This window comes from Vitis vinifera, chromosome 9 (genome assembly GCF_030704535.1).
Source record: "Vitis vinifera cultivar Pinot Noir 40024 chromosome 9, ASM3070453v1".
In the NCBI taxonomy this organism is placed as follows: domain Eukaryota; kingdom Viridiplantae; phylum Streptophyta; class Magnoliopsida; order Vitales; family Vitaceae; genus Vitis; species Vitis vinifera.
This window is the reverse complement of record NC_081813.1, coordinates 52603-59612: the sequence shown is the minus strand read 5'-3', so window position 1 is coordinate 59612 and position 7010 is coordinate 52603.

The following is a 7010-nucleotide window of genomic DNA, read 5'->3' as shown; positions in this document are numbered from 1 at the left end:
TAATATACTCCTTGAAGTTTCTAAACTTGAATGGACCAAAAAATATATGGGTACCAAAGGTTACTAAATTTGTTTTGTAGGGATCCATGCAAGGATAAGGATATGCTTACCTTGGAAAGAATGCATTAATAATATTGGTAATGATATCCCTTCTAAAGCTTAATTTGCAATATAATTTTGCTAACACTTGGTATATTTTTTGTATATTAATAATATAACATTTGGTATCACTTTGATAAAATTGGTATATTTGTTAAACCAAGGTTTGGATTAAAAAGAAGACTTTTTTATACCTAGGTACAATTAAATGATCATATGCTTGTATGTCCTAAAAGTGTTATTCAATGCGTGTTTTATATCTTTTTAAATGCATATGTTCTCCCATATATTTTCCAAATCATGCTTTAAATTGGGAATGCTCTAAGGATGAACAATATTTTATTTGGAAACTATTCTCAAATGAAAAAGGGGGAGATTCATTTTCATGAGGAATTATATTTTTGATATCATGTGATTCCCCTTATATACTTTATTAAAACTTTTTGTTGATGACAAAAAGGGGGAGAAGTAATAGTAGGTTGCTAACTTGGGAAGAAATGTCAATATTGTTTTAGCAATTCTATTCATATTGATGCTATGTGCTTTATTGATTATATTTGTATGCATCATATTTAATAATAATGTCTTGCCAAATTGCCAAATTGCTCTTTATGCTATTTATGTTTGATTATATTATTTTGAGCATCCTTAATATATTCCTTGAAGTTTCTAAACTTGAATGAACCAAAAGATATATGGATACCAAAGGTTACTAAATTTGTTTTGTAGGGATCCATGCAAGAAGGAGGATATGCTTACCTTAGAAAGAATGCATTAATAATATTGGTAATGATATCCCTTTTAAAGCTTAATTTGCAATATAATTTTGCTAACACTTGTTATATTTTTTGTATATTAATAATATAACATTTGGTATCACTTTGATAAAATTGGTATATTTGTTAAACCAAGGTTTGGATTAAAAAGAAGACTTTTTTATACCTATATACAATTAAATGATCATATGCTTGTATGCCCTAAAAGTGTTATTCAATGCGTGTTTTATATCTTTTTAAATGCATATGTTCTTCCATATATTTTTCAAATCATGCTTTAAATTGGGAATGCTCTAAGGATGAACAATATTTTATTTGGAAACTATTCTCAAATGAAAAAGGGGGAGATTCATTTTCATGAGGAATTATATTTTTGATATCATGTGATTCCCCTTAGATACTTTATTAAAACTTTTTATTGATGACAAAAATAGGGAGAAGTAATGGTATGTTGCTAACTTGGGAAGAAATGTCAATATTGTTTTAGCAATTCTTTTCATATTGATGCTATGTGCTTTATTTGTTATATTTGTATGCATCATATTTAATAATAATGTTTTGCCAAATTGCTAAATTGCTCTTTATGTTATTTATGTTTGATTATATCATTTTGAATATCCTTAATATACTCCTTGAAGTTTCTAAACTTGAATATTTTTGAAAGTCAAAGGAGCATATATTAAGGATGCTCAAAATGATATAATCAAACATAAATAGCATAAAGAGCAATTTAGCAATTTGGCAAGACATTATTATTAAATATGATGCATACAAATATAACCAATAAAACACATAACATCAATATGAATAGAATTGCTAAAACAATATTGACATTTCTTCCCAAGTTAGCAACCTACCATTACTTCTCCCCCTTTTTATCGTCAACAAAAAGTTTTAATAAAGTATATAAGGGGAATCACATGATAACAAAAATATAATTCCTCATGAAAATGAATCTCCCCCTCATGAAAATATAATTCCTCATGATATCACATTCACGACTTACTTCATGAATTGCAAGAATTTCTGAATGATTTGATGATGTGACCACCATTGTTTGTTTGATAGATCTCCATGAGATAACAGTACCATTGTAATTAAACACATACCATGTTTGTGACATACCTTTATATGGATCTGAAAAATATTCTGCATCTGCATATCCAAACAATTGTTGCTTTGATTCCCTTGAGTAAAATATACCGATATTAGTAGTTCTGCAAAGATAACGTAATATATGTTTGATGTCATTCGAATGTCTTCGAGATGGAGCGGAACGATATCTTGATAATATATTGACAGAAAAAAACAGTGCCTGAACGTGTACAATTGGCAAGACACATAAGTGCACCAATAACACTAAGATATGGTACTTCAGGACCAAGTAATTCTTCATCATTTTCCGCAATGACGAAATGAGTCTTTTTTCACATCAAGTGATCAGACAACCATGGAAGAACTTAAAGGATGTGCTTTATCCATATAAAAACGCTTCAAAACTTTCTTAATGTATGTTGATTGATGTACTGAAACTCCATTTGAAAAATGCTCAATCTGAAAGCCAAGACAAAATTTTGTTTTTTTTAAGATCTTTCATCTCAAATTTTCTTTTTCAAGTAATTTGTTGTTCTTGTGAGCTCTTCAGGAGTTCCAACAAGATTTAAGTCATCAACATACACTACAATAATTGCAAATCCGATTTCTGATTTCTTAATGAAGATGCATGGACATATAGAGTTATTCATATACCTTTTTTTTAGCAAGTATTCGCTAAGGCGATTGTACTACATGCGTCCAGATTGCTTTAATTCATGCAAGGATTGTTGTAACTAGATTTAGTACATGCTACGAGACTTTGTACAATTTGCTTCAGGCAATTTAAATCATTCAGAGACTTTTATATATATATCATTATCCATGGATCCGTATAAATATGTTGTAATAACATCCATGAGAAGCAAATCCAATCCTTCTAAGATTGTTAAACAAATTAGATATCTAAATATGGTTGCGTCCATCATAGGAAAATATGTTTTCTCGTAGTCAATACTAGGTTTCTGCGGGAAACCTTGAGCTATGAGTCACGTTTTATATCTCGTGATTTCATTTGTATCCAACAAGTTTGACAACTTCAGGTGTATGGACTACAAGTCCAAATACTTCTCATTTTTCTAACGAGTCTAATTTTATTTATTTATTTATTTATGGATGTATTCTTTCCATTTTGGCCAATCATTTCTATGTCGGCATTATTCCACATTTCGGGGTTTAAGATCTTCATCATTTCTTATGGAGGCCACTTGGAAAGTGAAAATAATATTATTTTAATCCCATTTTTCTCTCGTGTATACATAACTTATTGAGATCTCACAATTTTCAGGTACCTATGCCTCTTTAGGGGCTTTTCGTTTAATACGTGTCTCTTCAAGGGCTTCTTTCTCAATATGTGTCTCTTCAGGGGCATCTTGTTCAATATGTGTCTCTTAAAGGGCTTCTTGTTCAATATGTGCCTCTTCAGGGGCTTTTGCATTATTTGTGCCTCTTATGGGGCTATAAATTTACCAATTTTAAACTGATCAGTTATTTTTTATGGCCTCTTTTAGAGTGCCAAATTTTTCTTGGGTTCTCATCTTCCAAGGAGTTACATCCTTTGAGCCAACATGTCAAACATGATTCAGGCATATCTTAATTAATTTGTTAACTATCCTACAGGGACATCAATCCATGCTAGAGTATTTGCAGCCGGGATATATGACTTTGTCACTTTCTTTATATAAATGAATGCATCTTGTAATTGATTCGCAAGATTTTGCAAATGAATGATCCTTTGAACTTCTAGTTCACATTGATTTGTATGAGAATCAAGATGAGTCAAAGTCAATGTATTCCAAATAATTTCACGCCGTTCTTCTAGAACTAGCTCTTCTTCCCCTAACGGTGAGAAAATTGTCTCATTAAAATGATAATTTGCACAACATGTCATTCTACCTTTTAAGTGTATAGGTAGACTAGTCACTAAATAAACATTTCTGGTTTTATAATGTACATTCATACGACCTTTACCCCGATAGACTAAGTTGGTCTTACAAGATTCTTCTGGATCTAGAATCGTATAAAGTGTCATTCACATGGAATTAAGTACTACTAGTGACATAGTATAAGCTCTTCTAGAGCCTTTAATCAAGTTTTTATCACTTGATATATTATTAACATTATCTGTTATCAATGTTGTGCAATTAATGAGACAAGAGTTTCATCAAAATAACAAGTCATAAAATATTGTCATAAAGACCTCGTCTTTATAAAGTTGAAGAAATATTATCATAGATAAAGAGCTAAAATCAATGAAAATTATTAGTCATTGATGATGACTTAACTTAATAACTTATGTAAAAGCAATTAGAGCATATATAACACAATAAAGCAAATATAGAAAGATAATTTAAAGTTATATATTTCTTAAATAATTTCACACGTTTGGTTTTGTAAGTGTGGAGCAATTTATACATAAAATAACAAGGAAGTATTTCAATAATCAAACTAATTATATTGATAGATCAATAATTTTATTCAAAATATTATTATGATCTAAATCAATGTACAAAAATTAATTCATAAATCAAAATTTCAAGAGAACATATCATGATTTAAAGTATCTTGTTGTCTCAAAACTTTAATTGAAATACTACAAATCCATCTGAACATATATGTAAAAATATAACATAATATATTAAGAACAATAGTTGAACCTATTGTAATTTCAAAATTATTTAGGATAATGAAATTATTGCATTAATAAAAATACCATATGTGGCAACATGCAATAATATATATTATTTTATATAACTCAAAATTTGTTAATCATAAAAACATATCTTAAAGAAAATTGACATGCAAAATCAATTTATTAATCATATGACCAAGTCATATATTTTACATGTATCCAAAGAATCTCAATTTTCTAAATTAAAACAACTAGAATAAAAAAAAAATTCCAAACTATCACCTCTAATACAAAAATATCATGCAATCCAAAATTTCACATCTATATGTAAATTTTTCTACTAATGACAATATAACTTCTAATAATAAAAATTTATAAAAACTATCAAACACTTACCTATTTGTATAACTTGATATACAAAATATTAATCTTTTGATAATATGTAAATATTATCTATATGCTTGTTATCATAGCTTCAGGCTATAATATATTTCATTATAACTTTTGGTTATATAAATTTCATAAAGTTGTACAAAATTGTTAGTTAACAATTTTGTTCTCTATAACTTCTAGTTATAAGAAAGTACATATTAATAACTTTGGCATAACCTTTGATTAGCACAAAGAATATTAATTTTCTTATTTTCATAACTTCGGGTTATGAATAATAATATTTACATAACTTCTGGTTATATAACAAAATTAAAAAAATTATGTATCTTCTAGGTACATAGTTGTTCATTGACGATTTTGTTTTGTATAATTTCTGGTTATACAAGAGAATTAGAAATTGTATGCATAGCTTCTAGCTATGAAACAATTGTTAATAAAAATTATTTTACATAATTCTTGTTGTGAAAAATAAGTAAGTACAAAATAAAAATTAAAAGTCAATATTTTTCATAACTTTGAATTATGATTATTTTGTTAAAACAAGAAAATATTCAAATTTGTACATAGTTTCAGGTTATAAACTATTTATGTATAACTTCTAGTTACATAGTATAATTAAAAGAAATTAAAGAAATAAAAAGTTAATATCTTTCATAGCTTCAAGCTATGATTATTTTGTCAAATCAAGAAAATATTTAAATTTATACATAGCTTTAGGCTATGAACTGTTTTTTTTATATAAATTTGTATATAGCTTCAAGCTATGACCTATACATTGTGTAGATTTGTGTATAACTTCAAGTTATGAACTTTCATTATATAGATTTATACATAGCTTCAGATTATGAACATTTATTTATTTATTTTATACTTTCTAGCTATATAATATTGTTTCGTATAACTTCTAGTTATAATATATAATTAAAAATAATTAATTAAGGATCATAAACATAATTTCTGGTCATGTATTTGTAATTTTGTAATTTTGTAATTTTTTCCCATAACTTCTAGTTATAGGAATTGTACATATTTTTCATAACTTCTGGTTATAAATTTACCCCATAATTTATAATTTACCTTATAACTTCTGGTAATAGGGATTATACATATTTATGTATTCAAATAAAATAAATGAAAATAGAGATCAATGAATAATAAAGTAGAAAATCATGATATAAATTTATCATATACCTTTTTATGAGAAAGAAGAGAGAAAAGTCTTTCTATTTCTCTGAAGGGAATAGCGGTTTTTTTATTTTGTACTGATAACGTGTTGTAAAATTATAAAGTGAAAAGAGAAGAAAACAAGAAAAAGAAATTAGAATGTAGGAAGAGAATAGAATTTTCATTAGAGATATCTCCCTTTTATAGGGAGTTACAAAGAGATATACATCAATATGGATGATCATTCACAAGTTCCCATAATCCGATAAATTATCATATTTTATAACAATGAGTCATTTTTAAGATGAAAAAAAAGTGAAGGATTAGTTTTACAACTTGAATAAGTGTTGTCCCATAAAAAAATCATTTTGTTTCATCAATTGAACTAAACTACATTAGATTAAATTTATGTAATCGATCAATTTTGATAAACCAAATCATAGCTAGACCATGCAACATTAAAATCTCAAGCAATGTTCAATTTCTATATACTAAAAAAATTCTTTTATTCAAATTGTTAGGTTAGCAATTTAGATTGATGAAAAATTTTATGGTGTAGTAGTTGTGGTCCTGAAAACCATTATTATAAACAAGTGTCATCCTAAAACAAATCAATTTGCCTCATCAAATTTTAGATTAAAATTTTGTAAACGATCAATTTTGATAAAGCAATAAGTTTAATTATTTAGAATTATTAGGTGGATTAATTTGGATAATAGAGATATTTGAACACGTTAAGTTTGACTTTTGTTTATAACATAGTGTCTTGTGAGTTTGAATAATTTTAATACTTTCTACTCTCGTAGGAATTAATTGGTTTAAAAATTTGAACTTTTAGCCTGTTAAAAGTAAAA